This window comes from Choloepus didactylus, chromosome 3 (assembly GCF_015220235.1).
Source record: "Choloepus didactylus isolate mChoDid1 chromosome 3, mChoDid1.pri, whole genome shotgun sequence".
Classification (NCBI taxonomy): Eukaryota; Metazoa; Chordata; class Mammalia; order Pilosa; family Megalonychidae; genus Choloepus; species Choloepus didactylus.
This window is the reverse complement of record NC_051309.1, coordinates 136,237,833-136,245,328: the sequence shown is the minus strand read 5'-3', so window position 1 is coordinate 136,245,328 and position 7,496 is coordinate 136,237,833. Positions and strand designations below refer to the sequence as shown.

Genomic DNA, 7,496 nt, shown 5'->3' with positions numbered 1-7,496 from the left:
CAACTGCTTATTTGGCATACCTTTAAGTCAAACTTTAAAAGTCAGAAGGGGACTCCTGATGTCTGTCAAATCTGCTCCATCTGAAACTTTTCCCATCTCATTTGTTGGCTACTCTGTTCTTCCTACTGCTTTGGCCAAAAATTCCAGGGCCATCCCTGATCTCTCATTTTTCTTACACCCAGCATCCAGAAAATCCTGTAGGCTCTGTCTCCTAAATTTACCAGAATCTGAACAATTCTGATTATATTCATTGCGACTATCCTGGTCCAAGCTATCATCATCTCTCACTGGGTTAGGAAAATACATCTGACTCATTATAATCCATTCTCATTGTAGTTAGAGTGCAACTTTTAAAACCAAAGTCAAATCATGTCACTCTGCTCAAAACTCTTCAATGCTCCCCGTTTCATGCAGAGTAAAAGTCAAAGTCACTACAATGGATTAAAATGCCCCACATTATCTGGCAGCCCAGTTACTCTCTAACCTTCTCTCCTCCTGCTCTCCCTGTTCTTATCCTACTCCAGCTACACTGCATCTTTGCTATTCCTGAATACACAGGCATGCCCTTTATGGTCTTTGTCTAGTTTTTCCATTTTCCTGGAATGCTCTGCCTTCATTCCTGTTTATATACTTCTCTTACTTCCTTCAAATTTTTGTTCACATTTCATTTTTTCAGTAAGGTCTACCCTGGCTACTGAATTTAATGCTGCAGCTAATCTCATCCTTCATATTCCTGTTTTCCTTACTCTACTCTAATTTTTATTTTTTCCATGTAACTTAACAATTTCTAACATACTAGTAATTATTTGTTATATATGTTATTTCTGTTATCCTCAGTAGAATATAAGTTCCACATAAGCACTGATTCTTAGCTGTGTTGTTCACTGATATATTCCAAATGCCTAGAATAGTGATTTGGCTGAAAATAAGTGCCCAGTAAATATTCGTTGGATGAATGAAGAGACTAACAACATGCTATTATAGACAAGAGTTAGTTTTAAGGAAAGACTGGTTAACAGTGTTAAATGTTACCAAGAGATAAATTTTGAAAAATGCTTTGGTCTTGACTCCTAAGATGTTATTTGTGACTTTGTTCAGGGTCATTTCACTGGAGTAGCGACAGCAAAAGACTGAGTTCCAAAGACTGAATTGGAGACAAATGTTTGCATTTATAGATGTGGAAGAAAGAAATTCCATGTAGTAGAAGTGATTAGGATCTTGGAGAGAGAAGAGACACATGCCCTAATATCAAGTCCCTGAGATGGAAATCAGGAGGAATCTCTTAACCACCATTAGGCAATATTACGTTCTTCCTCTGAGATTGGGGGAACCAAGTTAAGAGTGATGCAGATAAAATCAGTGTTTGGATAAGGGCGAAAGAAATTAATGCTTTAAGCTTCAGTTTTCTCAGTGAAGGACACACCCTGTTTTCTCTTTGAATGATAGGGAGGAGCATAATTGGGAACATGAATATAGTCTATAAACTTTTGAATAACTTTGGTAGACAATGGGACCCCTGTCCAGCGATATGTAGGAAGTTATTGGAGAGTGCTGAGAAGCCCAGCTGAGTCCAAAACAATGCATCTGTATTGGCATCATTTTTCACATCTCTCAGCAGCCTGAGTGTATGAATGGAGTGTTTGAATGTGTTGTGGAAAATGTGAAAAAAAGTAAAAAGCTTTGGAATTGAGACTTATTCCCCTCACCCCCCTCAAAACTTTTAAAAATCATTACGTATTCTTTAGAGAACCAAAGCAACTTCTTTTCCTAGCTGAAGTCACTTGCTCAGAAGTAGCACAGCTGGTTGAACAGTGTATTTTATTTATTGCAAAAATCTATTGGTATATGTTCAGATTCAAACCTCAAATAACTCCAAGTTAATCAATGAAACAAGATCCCTCTTTTAAAAATTTTAATCAGAGTTTAAGTTGCATATATTTGTAAAATCTCAGCTAAATTATATATGATTAATAAAAATTTAAGATGCCTGCTTTGTATCTTTAAAAATTGCATCTCCCTAACTTTCTTAAGGGCTTTCTCAATCTTTGCCATGATCAAGATCATGTAGTTCTATAGTAATCAATTGTTGGCCTCAAAACTGATTTCCATTGTGTATTGCTCAACTTCAAGATCCCTACAATATGTTAAGACTGACATGAAGGTGAAGATTTGCACAGCAAGTGTGGATTAAAGACAAGGGGGGAAGAAAATTCAATGTGTTTCCAAACATATTAGGAAATAATGAACCATGGAGACAAGCATACATGGTGAAGACACAAAGAGGAGTTTAGACAGAAAGGAGAAGGGTCAGAGAATTCGTAAAATGATGAGATCAAAGAATACCAATACTGGTGTAATAACTTTTTATAGCTAGAAATATTCAATAGTGGAATACATTACTCATGAAGTAATACATTCCTGGGCACTGAATTGGGAGAGTTGAAACATATAGGCCTGTATATAGATAGGTATCTGTTAAAAGATATAGGAATGAGGCAATCCAATTTCTGATGTCCCTTAACAACCCAAGATTTAATGATTCTCCACCAATCGCCAGCTTCTCATTCTCTGAAACACCACTCATCAGTCCTTTCTTGTATTTAAATTACAATACACTTGCACTTTGTCCTAATCATTGAGAGCTGTTTTTTTTTAAATGATAAATGATAATAGCTATGAAATCTTAAGAATATAGTGGAAATACAAATAAGAATAAAATGTTCAAAAACATACAGAGAAGAAGACTCTGCAGAGTTTCACATTGATTCACCTTAATTTTCAGCCAACCAATGAAACATAGTCATTAAGAGTTGTCATTTATAATGAATGCAAATGTGTATCATCTTTGGTGATTTGCTCTGGCCCAAAGGACAGAAGTGACAGTGAACCGTTTCCAAGTCCAAGTCTTGGGTGCTTCTTTTCTTTCCCTCTCATAACTTAGTGAACAGGTCCAAGCTAGCCAGCTGGAGGACGAGACTACAGTTTGCAGAAGCAAGTCTTCCCAATTGAGGTCACCCTAGACCAACTAGCCCCAGTAAGACCATCATTTGACAGATGCCTGACTGAACCCAACTGACCAGAAAAACCACTCCACTGAGCCATAAACTCATTAACTGTAATAAATTCTTATGGATTTAAGCCACTACATTTTGAGGTGTTTTGTTATGCAGCAATAGCTAACTGACAAACACAAAATGCTCAGGCAGTATCCTGGCATCCCTGAAAAATTGAACCACTCTCCCCAAATGATCTTGATCCAGTCTTTTTGTTATTAAGATAATTAAATGTCCATATTATCTAAGAACTCAGTAGGATAATCTGTCATTTGAAGCTGAATATATCTTTATAACTGATAGAGCTCACCCTGGCAGGCACTTTGCTAGATTCTGGGAATAGAAAACTGAACAAAACACATATGATTCCTCTCCACATGGAGCTTTCATAGTAATGAGAGATAATGAGATAATGGGAGATAACAGACATGAAACAAAAAATAAAAATATAGTTTAATAATGGGAGCTATATGATTAATGAAAAGACTGTGTGCTATAAGATTGCAAGGTTTCTAATTCAGCATTGTATTACTAAACTTATTCTTTTATCAGTCCCAAGGACAAAATCTCTTTAGCAGTGATATATATAATTTGGAGGGCCCAGACATTTTCAGGGTCCTTGATAAGTCTTTTGATTTAAAAGAACGTCTTAAAAGTTTTAGAAATTTGCTAAGTGAGTAAGAGTGGGCTCTGGAGTCCCACAGCATGGATTGAAGTCACTTCTACTCTAATTATTATCCCAGGAGTTACTTAGTCCTTCTTTGCCTAAGTTTTATCATTTGTAAAATGGGTTAGTGTTATATAGCCCTGATGCTACAAGGTTGAAGTAAGATTTAAAATGGATAATATATAGGAAAAAAACTTCTTATCAGAGGCCAGATACTTAATAAAAATTGTATTATTTGTTGTGGATTCTGCAAGTTTATGGAATTAAGTAAAAATGTCCTTGGCATTTATATCAGATGGATATAAAATAAAATTTCAAAAATTATGTTTTGGGAAGAAAATCATCAAAATGAATGTTTTGTTTTGTATGTTGAAATAAGCATGCATCTGGTATTCAGAGCTTGACAAATGTTTTTGTTTCTGTTATGTAAATAGTATGGCAAACCAGTGAAAACAGATTAATAATTGAAATGTATCATCCCAATTAAAGTGTTTGCACAAGGCTGTATCTTCTAAATCAGAAAATATGAATAGATGTCCAATGATGAAAAGGGTCAGATTTGAGAAAGTATTATGGCTTGGTTTAATATTTCTCCATTTTATAATTTCTATTTGTAATTTTAATTTTAAGGCAGTTTTATTGAGATATATTCGTATATCATACAATCCATCCAAAGTGTACAGTCAATGGCTTTTAGTATAATAACAGAATTGTGCATTCATCCCTATAATCAATGTTAGAATATTTTCCTAACTCCAAAAAGAAAAACCCATACCCCTTAGCTGTCACATCTTAATCTCTCTCTCTTTCCCCAGCCCTACATAGCCACTAATCTATTTCTGTCTCTATAAATGTATATTTTATATAAATGGAATCATATAATATGTAGCCCTTTGTGTCTGGTTTCTTTCATTTAGCATAATGATTTTTAAAATTATTATTATTTTTTAATTAGAAAAGTAGGTTTACAGAAAAGTCATGTAAAGAAACAATATATCCCCCTATTGTTGACTCTTTGCATTAGTGTGTTACCTTTGTTACAATTGAATATTAAAATAGTACTATTAACTATAGTCCACAGTTTACATTAGGTGTATTTTTTCACATATACCACCCTATTATTAACACCTTGTAATAATGTCATTCATTTAATTTGACTACAACAAAATTTTCCCCACAATTTAATAATACAAACATGTTTTGGGATATTAACAACATTTAATTATTAGAGCAGAAAGAGATTGTAGTTCAAAGAAACCAAAAATGTTTTGATGTCTATGGTGAATAAAATAAAACCATCTTTTATTTCAGGCATAGTTTAGGAAATGAACTTAATGTAGCTTAACTAAGTAAAAAACAATAGAAAATACCCTTGGAAATCAAGTCAGCCTTGCTTTCAAGGGTCACATGAAATAAAATTCAATTGTGAATGAAATCATGCTCCTTTCAGTTCATTTTATTTCTATTTAGGTTTTCAAAAATAATTTGCTTTTTATTCAACTAGAATGACTCATAGTCACTTAATTTGGTATAACAACATAGTCATTAATAATGTAAATGAACAAGCCAGGCATTTGTAACCTTAGGATAACCTTGTGAATATAAGCAAACACTGAAAAAACAAACAAACAAACAAAAAACAAGAAACAAGGAAAAGTTACATTAGGAAAATTGTCAGGGAGGAGATATTTATCCTTTTTCATTTAAAATAACTTTTAGTGTCTGTGCTGGTTTGAATATATTATGTCCCCAAAAAGCCATTATCTTTGATGTAATCTTGTGGGGCAGACATATTAGTGGGGATTAAGTTGGAATTTTGGATTAGGTTGTTTCCATGGAAATGAGCCCCACCCAACTGTAGGTGATAACTCTGATTGGATAATTTCCATGGAGGTGTGGCCCTGCCCATTCAGCATGGGCATTGATTAGTTTACTGGAGCCCAGACAGAAGGAGTGGGCTTGCTATAGCCAAGAGAGACACTATAAAGAATGCACAGAAGCTGAGAGAGTAGCTGCAGATAAGAGACAGTTTGAAGATGGCTGTTGAAAGCAGACTTTTGCTCTGGAGAAGCTAAGAGAGGACAAAAGCCCCAAGAGCAACTAAATGACATTTTTGAGGAACTTCAGCCTAGAGAGGAACGTCCTGGGATAAAGCCAGTTTGAAACCAGAACTTTGGAGCAGACGCCAGCCATGTGCCTTACCATCTAACAGAGGTTTTCCAGACACCATTGGCCATCCTCCCATGAAGGTACCTGATTGCTGACGTGTTACCTTGGACACTTTATGGCCTTAAGACTGTAACTGTGTAACCAAATAAATCCCCTTTTATAATAGCCAATCCATCTCTGGTGTTTTGCACTCTGGCAGCATTAGCAAACTAGAACAATGCCGTATTATCTTTTAACAAATAAAATTAAAACATACATCAATACAGATTTAAAGTCATTCAAGTTTGTCTAATTAGTGTTGTACTTTACCCTGGAGTGCTCTGACTTCAGCCTGTCCCAGAGGTTAAAGTATGTTGTTAGTTTCACTCCACTCAATACAGTGGGAGGATACAATTTTATTTATTAACAGACATTATTTTTAAAAAGTTTTAGATTTACAGTAAAATTGAGAAATGGTACAGAGTTCCCCTATTCCCCTACACAGTTTATCCCATTATTAACATCTTACATTAGTATCAGACATGTGTTCCAATTAGTACACGATTATTAACTGAAGTCCATAGTTTATTCAGATTTCCTAGCTTTAAAAAAAAAAAAACAACAAAATCCATTTATTTAATATATTCATTACCAGGGCACAGAGACTTAATTTAAAAAACAAACAAAACACAAATGACACCACCTATACAGAAGATAAAGACAGACCATCTAAGGAAAATAAAAAGACAACACAGAGAGGCTGGACAGTCTGGGTCAGGGCTCTTGGCTGGAGACTTGCCTTGAGTAGATCTCTTGCAGATACTTCTTAAAGGCTATGGGGTTTTTCCAGAGCTCAGCAGCATGTGTGTTCAAAGGGCTATCGATGCTGGGTTCTCCCAGTGGCTCTGGATGGAAGGGAGGATGGTCCTGACGTCATACAAGGCAGACCACTTGCCCTTCAGGATGTTCAGGCAGATGTTACCCTGGGTGTCCACATTTGGGGTGGTAGCACTGTGGGCGTGTTGTAGAGGTAGCCACTGGGGAACTCCAGAGAAATCTTATACCTCAGGTCTTCGTATACTCTGCCAGCTGTTCCATGGATGGTACCTAGCCACTTGAAAAGGTTGTCTGATTCAGGGAAGGGGGAAATTCCTTTTTCGCCAGGCATCATAAGGGTCATCAACTCCTGCTTTAGCCCCTCGTCCAAGGAGCCCGGGGTGGTGCCCCTGCTGGACTCGGCCCCCTTGCGAGCGGCGGCGACGTTGGCAGCGGCTGGGTCGCTGTTCTGGGAGGTCATCCAGTAGCGCTGGCAGGGAAGCAGGAACTTGGAGAACACGACTGCACCGCAGGCCCTAGCTTTTTACCTAATCTCTTTTTCTATTCCAGGATCCCTTCCAGGGTACCACAATATTTAGTTATCATGATTCCTTATCGTCTTCTTGGCTGTGACTTTTCTCAGAATTGTTCTTGTTTTTGATGACAGTTTTGAAGAATACTGGGCAGGTTTTTCTTTTTAATTTTTTTATTAGAGAAATTGTGTGTTCATAGAACAATCCTGTATAAAATACAGGACTCCCATACACCACCCCATCACCAAAACCTTGCATTGGTGTGGAACATTTTCTACA

General features: G+C 36.4%; 1 pseudogene; it reads right to left on the bottom strand.

Moving 5' to 3' along the window:
• Nucleotides 1-6,623: 6,623 nt before the first annotated feature.
• On the bottom strand, nucleotides 6,624-7,165 carry LOC119528808 (annotated as a pseudogene).
• Nucleotides 7,166-7,496: the final 331 nt, after the last annotated feature.